Source organism: Cyrtonyx montezumae, unplaced genomic scaffold (assembly GCF_038088225.1).
Source record: "Cyrtonyx montezumae isolate F1298 unplaced genomic scaffold, pur_monq_1.0 scaffold_15, whole genome shotgun sequence".
Taxonomy (NCBI): domain Eukaryota; kingdom Metazoa; phylum Chordata; class Aves; order Galliformes; family Odontophoridae; genus Cyrtonyx; species Cyrtonyx montezumae.
The window spans coordinates 5,238,258-5,252,594 of NW_027071881.1; positions in this window are offsets into that span (position 1 = coordinate 5,238,258).

A 14,337-nucleotide genomic window follows, 5' to 3' on the forward strand; every position below is an offset into this window, starting at 1 on the left:
GCGGCTCCTCCCAAATGAGCACGGTGTGGGGTGATGCTGAGTAGAGGGACACACCTCTGGTTGAGGAGGAGTCTGTTTGGGGTCGTTTTTGTTGTCATTTTGGAGAGGGAGATGGGGGTTCACCTCACCTAAATCAAATAACAAATCTTCAGTGAATGAGAGGAGAGAGAAGAATCAGCAGATGCCGGAAAATCAAAGGCAACACATTCTGCCTTAAGCAAAAGGAAGTTTTGCATCCAGATTTTAGTGATAGCTGCATCCTGACCTGCTGAACACCAAAGCCTCCTCCTTTGGCCCCAGGCTGCAATGCCCAGGTGGATGCAATGCACATAAGATGTTCCTATAACTCCTATGAATGTGTTCTCTCTCTCTGGGACAAGTAGGAGCTATTCATCATCTCCAAATGGCTCAAAAGTTGCAACCATATGTTTCTAGACCTTTCAGGCATTTAATTCCAGACTTGAGCAGGCTGGAGGATTCAAGATAGGTGTCTTCAGTCCCCAGCCTACAAAGGGACCTGCTCCTTGAGGAGCCTCTACCCACTCCGGCCCCATCACCACCCATACACGTGTGTGTTATAGAAACTACCCACAGCTTCCCATCGTTTTCAGTTTCATTCCCTATACTGTCCATGGAGATGGTCCTGTGCAGAGTGCTGGAGAGTGCACAGTCATGAGGACAGGACAGGTGGACACGTCTCTGTGCTCCAGCTTGGGGACACCAACTCATCACAGCCAGCTTTTCCACTCCTCTCCCTCCCTCCTTCCCTGCCTCTCTGTCCAAGTAGGAAAGACAGACATCAAAATGCACTTAAGAGGAGGAGAAAAGCCCATTTGCTCTGCTTTGCCAGTAGCCTCCTCGTTGGCTCAGCTCAGGCAGTTCAATTTTCTGGAGGCTTTCAGGCCTCCCCTGGTCCCTAATCAGATAAGGGCTGTGCCGGGGAGGACACAGGGACGCCCTTGGCAGTGTGTGGGGATGAACTCATGGCCCATCAGCTCCTACCCACCCCTAAATGCTCTGAGCACCCATTCCCAGAAATCCTGCCTGGGTAGCATCTCTTTATGACCCACAAACCCAAAAGGCAAGTGAGCTCTCTGCTGCTTGTACCTGCTTATACCCCGTGGAGTATCATTAGAGTCTCTTTCTCTTCCACCTCCATAACCCCATTTGGATTTCTCCAGCTTGACCTCATCTGGGGCAGTCCATGGCTTATGGAGAGCTTGGTTGGAGCTGAATTAATCTGCAGGCTGGGAGGTGAGATATAGAAATATCTTGGGATGCCCCAAGAGTTGCTCATGAGTGCGTACCCTACTGTGGTTGCCCAGCATCCTGCAACCCTGAAACCGCTTGGCCATCATTAGAATGGGTTCTCACACCCCTCTTTTTACCTCCCCCCTCCCTCCCTGCAGCCCCCATGACCTTTCTGTCTGAGAACCCCATACCAGCAGCTCATCATCCCGCTCTGCCACCTGCACCATGGGACAGGGCCAGCAGGGCAGTGTGGGGCCTCCCTTTCCCCTTGGCTGGGCCTGTCACAGCTGTGCTTGTCGAGGACAAGAAGGGCTGAGATGAGCTCAGCATCCACAGTCTGGCTTTGTGTTATGGACACCACAGTGCTGAGCTTATTGCTAGGGCGGTGCCATGGCCATCATCTCTCATGGGATAACTCTTGGGCTGGAGGGAGTTTGACTAGTTCAGAAAAAGGAAAAGTGGTTAATTGATCCTATCTTATCCTATTTCCCTGCAGAGCAGCTTCACCAAGCCTCCATCAGACCAATGCCACCAATGGAGATCCCAACAAATGGGCACGTTGATGCTGCTAATTGCAAGCAATGAGGCATCCAATGCAGCCTTGGGGTGGACACGCAACCCAGTTCTCCCCCCAGTGCCTGCCCAGCTTGCACATCCATTGGGATAACAATGGAGCAGCTGCTGATGCATCGATGGCCATCCCACTAATGGCCGGGTGCTTGTCCCAGGGGTGTGTGGCCCCATCTGGAGCCCAACCCCATTGAAGCCCTTTGCTCTGTGCCATTAGCAACTCCCACTGGGATGTGAGCTGCCTCCCCCCACTCCTCTGCTTCTGCTGCATGTCCTGACTCTCCCCAGGGGGAAAAAAATCCCCTACAAGACCACTTAGGACCATGCATTTTTCAGAAGGGTATTTAGTACCATTAGAGCAAAACATTTCCCCATCTGCTCTAGCACAAAGTGGATTAACCCCTTCAGCAGCCCTGAGGGGGTCATCTTTTGGAGAAGGGAGCGAAAGTTGGGGTCTATTGGAAAAGGTGCTCTTCAACTGCTCAGTGGTGCTGGAGTCAGAATAAGGATAGCATTGGGGTCGACAGAGCCTCTGCTCAATATGCAGCAGCCATTGTCAAGAACACAAAGCCATCAGAAAGCCAGAGCATGGAAGGAAAAGATGGGAAATAATTGGGAGAAAGGGGGTATTTTCCATGGGGACATATTATGGGCTGTCTCTTGGGGGCCAGTAGAAAATCTGTCCATTTCATGGGGAAAAAACAACAGTGTTTAAGACTTCTGGCACCAATTTCTTTTAGAGCTCAGCGCTTTTTGAACAGAACACTTGTGACCTTGATGGTATCTGGCCAAAGATGATTCAGGATTTGGCTAAAAGGTGTTCACATCTCAGTTAAACCCCCCAGTGTCTCCAGTGCTGTGTCTGATGCACCTTACATATCCACCCTGCTAATAGGGCTGTACATGGGGCTGGCCTGCAGCAGAAGGGAAAAATTAACCACCACAAACTGTCTTTTTAGACTACTTTGGAGTCTTGATGGTCTCCTCCATCCACACAGGGATGAGTTTCCCCTAGCACCACCAGCTCCACGTGTGTAATGCATCTAGTATGTTCCACCTCCTCCCCTCGGTGATCCCTGTTTCTCCCCATCCTGGGAAGCACCCAGGGAACCTCCACGGTATGGGGCACAGCAAATCTTGCTGAATGAATGAGGCAGCAAGGGAAACAGAAGTGTGCAAAGGCCACACAAGGGAAGGCAGGGGGTTTCCGCTTGGCTGGGCAGCGAGGGGGTCTGTGCTGTACCAGTAGCATCTCTTTATAGCAGTGACATTGAAGAGAGTTGCAAAAAAAAAAAAAGAAAAAAAAATCCATTTTCTTCACCCAGAATGGAAAAGGGAAGAAAAAAAAATAGACATTTGCAGCATTGAAAGATTTATGTTCTCCCTCCAGAAGGCAGCAAGAGGCTCCACTGCTGCTCCGTGCAGGTACCGAGCACCAGAAGGGTCCCCAGAGCCCTTCTCGTGCTGGGGGGGACACAGCTGTGGGAAGTTCCAGGGCTGAGGACAGGAGGCAGAGCCTACCCATGTAGGGCCACTCCCCAGAGATAGTGGGGCTGTGAGCACCTGCACAGCTCCATCCATTAGTGATCTTAATTAATTATCACCCTGGTTAATTAGGATGCCACCCCCTTGTGCTGATGTGCATCTGGGCTGAGGCTGAGCCTGAAGCAGCGGGATCTCACAAGCACTGGAGCCGGTCCTGGATAAACCCTGAGAAAAATCCTTCCCAGCCCCACATGTCCCCATCCCCCTTAAGGGCTGTGGAACCCCACACTGGGACCAGTACCCCTTAACTGTGTGAGGAGTCCCAGCCAACAGTGGGAGAAGCTTCAAAACTGCATTTGTGTGGCTGATGGTGATAACAGGGTGGAAAGAAAGGGGCAGGGGGATTCCCGATGTTTTCTCTCCCCTCTTGAGCATCTTTCACCCCGAAAAGCTGTAGGGTCATGGTGCTGAGGTGCAGCCCCAAACCCGTTTGACCTGGCACTACATTTAGGGCATTAATTAGCAGCATTGCAATGGGGATCTGTCTCCAACGCTGCCAGGTTGATGGGATCCGGACCTGGGCACGAGCCCCCCACCGCTGACCACCCCCCCCCCCCGGTGTCTGTCTGCCTGCTCTCCGGGCAGCACTCCGGCGCCGGAGTTATCAGCGCGGCCGCAAGCCAGATCTGCTGAGCGTGAGTGCCATCCCAGGAGCCAGCCGGCTATTTTTAATCCCACTAAAAAGCAGGCAATTTTTCACTTAAGCCTCCATCCCGGACTCCCATTTACCCGGACTGGAAGTGAGCTCCGATAGCCCCCAGATCTGCGCAGCGGTGACGGCATCCTGCTTTGCAGCCCCAAAACCGGGCTGCAGAGGGGACTGGAGGATTCAGGGTCTCCAGCAGCAGAACAGTCCCTGTCAGTGGGGCTGGGAAAGGAGCCTGTCCTTTTTCCTTTTTCCTTTTTCCTTTTTCCTTTTTCCTTTTTCCTTTTTCCTTTTTCTTTTTTCTTTTTTCCTTTTTCTTTTTTTTTCCTTTTCCCTTTTTACTTCTTTCTTTTTTCTTTTCTTTTTTCTTCTTCTTTTTTCCTTCTTTTTCTTTTCCCTTTTTCCTCTTCCCTTTTTCTTTTTTTCCTTATTCTTTATTCTTCATCTTCTTCATCCTTTGTTCTTTATTCCTTTATTCTTATGCTTCAATCCTACGCAACATTCCTCATTTTCTCTCTCCTTATTTTCTTTTTTTTTCCTTATTCCTTATGCTTTATCCCTTATTCCTTATTCCCTATTCCCTATTCCTTCTTATTATTCCTTCTCCTTATGCTTTGATCTTATTCCTTATTTCCTTTCCCTATGCCTTCTGCTTTCTTCTTTACTCCTTAACCCTTATTCTCTATTCTTCTGCTTTTTTTTTTCCTTATTCCTCATCTATTTATTTACTTATATCATTCCTTTTTTTATTTCCATTATTTTGCATGTGGGTAATTCAGCCCTTTTTGGAGACTGCAATTAACCTGGCTGCCATTCTCCAGCACAAAGACCCTGTTTAAGCCAAGGAGGGATTTGGGGGGGGAGGGAGGGGACATTTCCTATAAAAACCTCAGGGGATGATCACGTCGAGGTGGGGAACACAGTCCCTGGGGCTGACCCATAGCAGGAGGATCCAGGGTTCGGTTTTCCCTGCACACACATGGGACATCGCCGCCACTTTGCGTCTCAGCATCTCCTGACATTTCAGCATCTCCTGATGTTTCAGCACTTTCTGCTATTTCAGGATTCAGCAGTGCTTCCCGGCAGCCCCGAGCTCTCGGTGTGGGATGGCTGCAGGGCTGCCCACGAGGAGGCACGGGCACAGAGAGCATTAAGAGGAAAAGCAGCGAGTGCATTAACGCAGCGCCCAGACCCCATCACGCCAATGGCCTGCGGGGTTCATAGGTTTTCATAACACAGATTAAATACAGTGACAAGGGTTTTGTTGTTCTGTGGGTTTGTTGTTTTTTTTTTATTCCCTTTGCTTGAAAATGAAGGCTTGGAAATGGAAAAGGATCCACCAGCCTGACGCCCCACACTGCCCCATCTCCTGATGCTGTGCCCCAGGCTGGCAGCCCATTGCTTCCACTTCTCAGTATCAGAGCAGGAAGGAATATACTTCCCCCCAACCCCAATACACAGAACCAAATGAATGTTTTCCTAGGATGAGTGTTTTCCCCTTGCACAGCTCTCAGCTGAAGGATGGGCATCTGGCGCAGCATTGCAGCTGAGGACGCTGGTCTGCATTTTGCTGGGGGGGAGAGGATCCCTCCTCACTCCAAACATGAAACTGTGTGCAGGAAGCTTGTGAGAATGACTTGCCCTGAAGATCCCCCCCCCAAACCCATGTTATTCTGGATCTACAGCATTGGAGCCAAGTCCACCTTCCTTCCACTGCCACCAATTCTGGGAGCAGCAATTTCCAGTGGTCCCAAAGCAAACCTCTCTTCTCCCTTCTCTAAAGCTGCCACACACGAGTGGCCAATCCCATTTCCCATTGCTTGCTTCCAGCCCAGATCAAGGATGCAGAGTGCCCTCAAACCCCGTTGCTCTTTACAGCAGGCCTCGTGCCCCAGGGCCAGAGCTGTGCACTTTGATAACTCCTCTAGTACTCAAACCTCCATCAGGATTTGGGGTGTGGGTTGGCTTTCCCAACAGACACATTCATCCTTTGAGTCCCTTATGGATGTGTCGCCCAGTGGGGGCCAACAGCTCCAGCAAATGGGGAACGCTGAAAAAGAAATCAAGTTGGGGATTAAGCACCATCCCTACCAAATGACAAACACCATCTGATAGCAGCGCAGCCCGCTCAGGTGGGCTGATGGGAGATAAGGACTCGGTGCCGTCGCAAGCGGAAAGCTCTCCAGGACGAATATTAAAACCTCACTGCAGAAGGTTTGGAGGTTTATCAGTGTCTTTTGATGGTAATAGATTTCTGTAATAACCTGACTTTATTACTGGAAACAATGCGAGAATGTAAAGTACCTTTGTGGAGTGTTAGAAGCATTTCCCAAATTTCAGGGCAAGAGTAAATCCCATTGCGGCCCCATAACAACCCCCCCCCAGACCTGAGCTGATGCTCCTGCCCTCACCAGCCATAAATATGGCAAGGAGTATGCGCTGACAAATGATATAATTCTATTTCCTCTTGACCGAATCACTTTCAGTAAACAGGCTACATGCTTGACAGGTGATATTTGTACATTTTGGTGAGGAAAAACGCAGTGCTGGTGTTAAAGCAGTGCCTGGTGTTCGTCCTTCAGCCCATAGCAGTTAGCTTAGGGGGAAAAGAGGAGCAGGGGTCAGGAACAGAAGGGGAAAGGGTGCTTTGGGTGATCATAAGGCAGATTTTCTTCATTTTGACCCTAATCTGCTGGGGAAGGGGCCACAAGGGGTGTCCCCAGGGCATACTTCATCCCACAGTGTCCTCACACCCTCCTCTTCCTACTCCTCTATGGGGTGCTCTGCCCAAGAGGCTGGGGAGATTTAGAGGAAGAGCTGAAAGCAGACCGACCTCTGGGAGCACTGAGCCAAGCTCTGAGCTGTCGCTATGGGACTATTTCCTGATTTTTTGGCCAAATTCATCGGATCTCGACCTTGAATCGGTGTCTCATTTCCCTCCACCAACCCCAAACCACAGTTTTGCAGCTAAATAAAACCGAATGCTGTTGTTCCCCACCAGCAAAACCAAAGCTGGTAGCACCTCAAAGCACCCCAAATCCATGTCCTGGACCTGGCTCCCACAGACAAGCACCGCACACATATTGAATTATTCCACTGCCATTTCTGGGAATTGCCAGTAAAGGTTTCCACACATTGATCTCATCCACCTGCTGTCTGGGAGCTTCCCACCCCATGGGAGAAAAAAGGAAGGGGGAAAAAGGCAAAGCTGCACCTTGTTGTGCAGATCCATCTGTTTCCCAGCTTATAAACATCATTACGCAGATACCCATCTGAGCACCGATACCTGCCCATCACCTGCACGCGTGGCACAGCACTGCTGTGTCTCCTGCAGATAACGCTGGTATTAAATGTTCTTCCCTCCCCCAGATTTCTGGGCCCTAAAGTCAGATCTGGAGATGCCAAAAAAAAAAAAAAACCACTGACAAACTTGCTCGAGTTTTGCCAAGTGGTTCATCAAAGAAAATAAAAGCAGAGGAAATGGGAATGCTTTGGGTTTTGCATCACAGACAGATGCTCTGCCTTGCAATCACTTTTTTCTCTTTGAAGGAACCTTTGGGGATGCTGGAAATACCCTAGAATCCATGCATCCCCCTCCGAAGGGTTTCCTTTCAGCCCCTAAAAACTTATCATTTAATTAAATCCAAACCCAAACGCTTTGATTAGAGCCCAAGACAGATGCATCTCCTTTTTTTTTAAAGCACTCCTATTAACAAAAATACCCAAAGGCCATGGGGGTGGGGGCTCCCTGCTGGGTTCTAGGGCAAGCAGAGATGGAGCAGCAGCAGGGAGCCATGCAGTACCCAAGTGGAGAGCAACTCCTCCATGAGGATAGGATTGGGGATGGGGATGGAGGAGGGATATGGGATCCTGCATCTATCTTCTCCCAGGGCAGCTCTGGCTCACATATTCAGCTCTTTCCGCTCGGTGCAATCCTCTTCACTACTTTTTTATGTTGCACTAAGTATTGATTATTATTTTTTCACACCAGTGATGGCTGAAAATAGCAGCCAGGGCACAAACACATGCTTCACAACTTCTTCTGACCTCAGCTCCTTTTTTTTTCCTACAAAGATAATTTTTTTTCCTCGGTTCATTTCAAGCCTGAGTTCCCCAGACACTCGGCCCCAGATGCTCCCTGACATCTGCTAAAATCCTTCACAGTGCTGCAGGAGCCAAACAGGGCTGGGAGCATCCAGAGCCACGCATGGGGTCATCTGGGTGCTGCAATAGGGCCAGGAGGGACTTCTTCCCCCTGCACTGTGCTCTCCTTGGGATGGGGCAATGCTCAGAGTGAGGCATCCTCCAGCTGAGATTTCCATCCAGTGTAGGACACGCATTTTAGGGTCTGGCCAAAATGGGCTCAGTGTCCTCCGTGTTCCAAAGGAGCACAGCCCAGGCAGTGGTGTGAGGCTGCAGGAGCCACTCCAATTGTGCTCCTGGATGGAAAGATGCAGATGGAACCCAAGCTGACCACAATTATGGGGCAGTGTGCCCCAGCTCTGCTGCCTTCCCCCTTTCCCATCCTGGTTTCAATTATGAAAAAACTCCATCTGGGTAAAATATAAAGCCAGCTTTTTTTTTTTTTTTCTTTTTGCATATTGAGAGTGTAGTGGATGTAAATCGCGTTATCTGGATGGCTTGCTGGCTTAGCACAGCCTCCGTTTTACCATACTAATGACTTTTTACACTCCAGGTAAAATCAGAACAAGACAAGAAGGTTTTAGAAAGCTCGTTCTGACAAATTCCTCACTGTAATTACTGGAGCAGAAAGAACTCATCAGCAGTACATGCCGTTGCTCGGGGCGCTAAAAGTCTCGAGTGGTGAATGGCCCAGATACGGCAGCCAGGCAGGTTCCCGTGTAGACCGATGGCAGCATCCCCTGCTGCACGAGAAGTGATTTTATACCCAAATGCCTGCGTCGTCCTTGTCCTCCCAGGGCAAAGCGGGTGCTGCCATCGTCGTGGGGCTCTGGGGGGGGGTGGCAGGTCTTCCAGTGGAATGGGAGACGGTTTTCACTGCTGGGGAGGGGATGGAGTGTGGGATGCGGGATGCTGTCAGCTTCCAGCTGCAGGTGGGAAACAACCACGTGCGTAGCAGCTTTAACAGCTCAAGAGATGCTTAAGGACTGTAGAAGCCATAAAACCCAGATTATAGCCACTGGGATGCTGTAGAATGTGCCACCGCTGCTCAGCAGCCAGCAGAATGGAGCATGGGGACTGGCAATAGGACAGAAAGTGAGGATGGGGCAGTGCAACGTGGTCCAGTTCCAAATCACTTCCAAAACTTGGTCCACAGCAAATGCACTGGGGCTGAGCCCTCTCACAGCTTGCACAAGGAGCCACTGGGTGAGGAAGGAGCCAAGAAGTGTGTCTGAGGCATTTTTGGGCTGTAAATGCTCTGCAAAGGCACTGCCCTGCAGCAGGAAGGGAACCACCCTGGCTGGGCTTTGATGGCCCCTTCCAGTCCCCTTCCAACCAAGGACTCTCCCACGGAGGGAAACGACCCCCCCAGGTATTGAGGGGCTTCCCTAAGCTCAGGGCTGAGTTGTGTGAGCTGTCCAGCTGCTGCTACACCCGCAGGGACGGCCAAGGTAAATCAGTGGTTTGCAGGAGGGATGTGCCCCATAAGCATGCCCATCCTCATCCCTGTCCCACAGAGGCCAAGGACGAAGGAGACGAAAAGCAGAGAGCAAGGAGACATTAGACTGTCACACCTTGCCACTGTCACCAGGGCAGGATGGGGACCCCCAGTGTGCTCTCCTTCTGCCCACCCAGCGCAGTGATGGTGACAAACCCTCAGCATTCACTCTTTCCCATGAGTTTTGGGGCAGTTTCTCTCCTTGTTTTTCCAATCCTCCACCCCACTGTGCCCAGGCCATTCTTGGGGCTGCCACCGCTCTGATCCTTTTCTTTTTCTTTTGGGGCTCCATTTCCTTTCCCCATGGTGCCTGCACCATGAGTTCCGTACCAAGCCCACTGATGCCGTGCCCCCACTGCATGGCACACGGCTGGCGCACGCAGGGGATGGGTATCCTTGCTCTTAATCTCTCTCTATCTCCTAATTAAATATTGATGGTAGTTAAATATTCATAGAACATTTTGGCTCAGAGTTTTTATCTGTCTTCAGGCATACGTGAGGTCTTTGATGTGTTATTTTTCTGGTCACCCAAGGTCCCAGAAGCCTCCAGACTTGTCAACACTCTTTTGAGGATTTTTTTCCCTTTTTCCATATGTGATGGGTAAAGAGTTGCATTTTTGATCCCCTGCTTCCTTTTACACCGTATTCTCTTTCATATTCTTTCTCCCAGTGTGGAGCAGCTCATGCCCCCCCCATTCCCAGCATTTCCCATTGATGCTGAGCAGAGCCATATGTCCCCAGCTGGATGTCAGTATTCTTTGTTGATAGTGATACCATGGGACACAGGGATGGGACTGATGTTCTTACACTTCCTCCATCCCAAAAAGTACCCCAAATTATTCCATTAGGCCTGGCGAGCTCCACCTTACCCCCAAGGATAGGACCACAGAGCCACAGGGATGGATGAGATCTACTCCGAGCATCCCATCTCCTCCAGCTCCCCAAAGTCCTCTGGGGTCCCCTCCGGGTGGGTGTCCCCTGGACCCCGGCAGCACCCACAGAGGGTGACGGGTGGAGGGCAGCACCATTACTTGGGCAGCACTGACATCTTGTGCCAAAGGGAGGAAAAACAGCAGCTGAGGCTCGGGGAGATTTCCAACCCGAAAGGACATCCTTCTCACCAGGCCAGTACAGACAGAAGCAAACTGTAAAACGATGACACACAATAAGAAAAAAGTGGTGCTTCCCATTGCTTGCCTCCGTTGGTAATGCTGTGTCCAGCACAATACTTGGCTTTCACTTTTTCCTGTGCACACACAACATTTGTCCAGTTGAAGGAGCGGAGGAGAGGAAGGTTTTTTCCCACGGCCTTCCCAGAAAACACTTGCAGAAGAACTTAAGGGAAATTTCCCAAAGTGATGAAGCCCTGTGGAAGGGCAGAGCTACACAGAGAGCAATGCAGCTGAGTCAATATTGTTCCTTGTTCCCCACTGATGTCATTCTCTGTTCCCTATTGATGCTGTTCTCTGTTCCTTATTGATGGCATTCTCCGTTCCCTATCAGTTCCATTCCCTGCTCTCCATCAGTTTCACTCCCTGCTCCCCATCGATGCTGTTCTCTGTTGCCCATCACCACCAACGATGCCCTTGGCTCCTGTGCCTGGAGAAAATCCAGCCCAAAGAAAAAGCATGGAGATTTTTGGATGGCACCACAGGCCTTCACCCAGAAGCAATGCAATACTGGAGGCCACCAACTCCCCAGGGTGAATTTTTGGACTAATTTTTACCCCCACTTCCCACCGCAGAGGATTTCATGAGCATCTTACTTTATCTTTTGTTGTTTCTTTCCCCACCCCCCCACCCCCACCACTTAATGCTGCCTCTTGCCTTTCAAGCTTGGAAATGATGCGTGTGCAACCTTCAGGCTCAGAAGTCAGAGTGCAAATAAGGAGGTAAGAAGAGCCTTTGGGTTTGGTTTTGAAAGGCCAAAGTTAGGGAGGGGGATGATGACACTCAGCTCAAGCAGCCCTGCCCTGATGGTTATCTCCAGCAGAGAAGTTTGGTGTGAAATCAGCTTTCTGCCAGAATGCTGGGGACCAAAGGATGCAGAAATGAGTCACCAACATACAGTGAGGTCAGCTGGGGTAAACAGAGTCTTCAGCCAGGGACAGCTTGGACAGGAGAACCACGAAGGACAGAGCATCCCAAAGAGGAGGCAACAAAGATCCTTCCCCAAGTGGTCTGGAGAGAAGCCATGATCACAGGCAAAAGCTTTTTGCCTTTGTTTTAGGAGCTTTGGAAAAATCTCTGCTATGGGGTAGTGAACCTGCAACCCACTGCAGTCCCCAGGGCTGCTGTTTTGGGTGAAAAACCTTTCTTTTTGGGGGATGCCCTTCCTGCTGTGAGAGTGAAGGGCACCCACACCCCACAGCCTAGCTCAGGAAAGGTGGAATGCCCCAGCTCAGCCACCAGCCACACACCCCAAAATCAACGGGTGGCCCCAGTGCAGTGGAGATTTACAGCATAGCAACCTGATTCCATTGGTTTTGCTGAGTTTTTGATTTCTGGGCTGTCTTGACCTGGTGATGCAGGTGCCTCATCCCTGCTGATCTCTCATGATTGATGTTTGTGAATTTAGGACTTGGCCGTGCCTCAGTGCATTCTCCCCTGGACGAGGACGACACCATCTGTTCCATACTATTTTTATATGGTTTCAACTCCCAGCAGCATTCGGGAGCAGAATATGAGCCCATCCTCACAGCCTCTGGACAGGCAATGCCTTGGGGACTGCGAGCCCATTCCCAACCCATTCACTACTCAGTTTTCATGATGAAGCTCCAGTCCTTATGGGGTTTTCCAGCCTCAAACAGAAACCATCACTTTCTGAAGAAGATGTCTGCAGGTCTGCAGCCGCTCTCCCTGCAGGGGTGTGGGTTGCAGCCACAGTGACTCAGAGCCACCTCTTTCCTGGGACAGGCGAGGGTGGACAGGTCTCACACCAGGTTCAATAGAAACCATCTCCTCCTGTAGCAGGGGAAGTCCCAGGTGGCCACAGGGACAGCAGGGACCATGTCAGCCCATAGGAAGGAAATAGCACAAGCTGAGTGTGCATTAAGTGCTTATCTCACCATCAGCTCCAGCAAGGTAATGGAAACATTGCTCTGTTGCAACCAAGACGGAGTGTTTAAAAGAGGAATAAATCAAACAAATCCTTACGGCTTTATGGGAAGCAGACTCGACCTGTCAGAGTGGCTTTGATTACAGACATCATTTTGGATGGCCCAGCTGCTGCAGCCATCCTGTCCTGCCGGCACTGCACTTAGATCTCCGTCTCCGAGGTTTATCAATCAAATGGATCGAGGAGTGCTGCAGCATCAATAAAGCTTGGGTGAACACATCGGAAAGAGCAGTATTGCTGAGTTCTGCTCAGTGCAGAGCTGAGGCATCACCCCAATCCATCACTGGGCTCAGGACAGAAAGAGGCTGCAGGGATGGGAGCAGCATCCTTAGCAGCACCCTGACCCGATGCATCCCATGCATGAGATTCTTGAAAATAGGCCTTCCCCAGTCCAGTGAAGCTTCTTCATTTTCCTTATGTTTCTCTTTCTTTTTCTTAATGCAGGGAAAATACCATCATTCGGGGACTAAATATTCCCTGTTTGGAAACAACCTGTGCTTGGGAGGGTCCAGCAAAGCCTGGCAGAAATTTTCCCTTGGCCACATCCAGAACAGTTTATGCTACCAAAAGCAGGTCCTGGGGCAGCATCATGCCATGCTGTCACCAGGGTGGGAGTGAGGCTCAATATGGTTTGGAAGTGAGGTTTCAGCCTGTCCTGCTCAGGGCCAGAAGACTTTAGGGTGTGGGAATGAGATGAGGGAAAGGGATTCAGGGAGGGAAAGCAGAGCCAGGAGCCTACACCATCCCAGCACCATCTGCTTCCCTCTGCTCCCTGGGTTGGGAAATGGAGAATGAAACCAGTGTTGGGCTGATAATGGGATGGGGCACAGAAACACAGAACATCCCTTTCCTTGCACCCTGGGACATCTTGCAGCCCCATTGCTGCACCCCATGCGCATGCACTCCATCACAGCAGTGTGGAAGATTTCTGCAATCAAAAGCTTGAGACTGGTTTCTGGGAAATAGGTTTGGAGAAGAGAAACCAGAGGGATGCAGTGTGGTGTCCCACCATGAAGGTGGTCATAGCTCCCTGTGGAGATGATCACAGCCTTGACCGGTATCCATAGACCTCAGACGTGTGCCAGCGGTGACACACATCCATGCACATCTGCCAGCAGCTGGAGTTGTCTGGGCTGAGGGAGAGGGGAATTTGGAACAGCTGTGGGCAGGCAAAGACCACTGGGGAAACCCAGTCCAGCATCTGCTATGTCCCAGCTCATTGTGGCCAAGAACATGAGCTGCTGCTGTGGCCTTGGGGACAGGAAGTGGAAACACCTGCCCAGCCTATCCCAGTCCCACAGGGCTCCAAAGTCCCCTGAACCAGCACAGGGCCATGCATCTGCCTTCTGCAGCTGAACAGTGGCTGGCTATGGCTTTTTGAAAGAGAGCATCAGGATAGTGCTTGGCCATTTGCCTCCCCACTGGGGGACACAAATTGGAGGAATGCAAACCGTTGCTGTGCTCTCAATGGACTGACAGCTGCTGCCAACTTTGATGTTTGTCGGGAGCATGTCTGGCTGCCTGGGACCCTGCTCAGCTCTGGACATTGTCCTGTGCCTCATGCCCC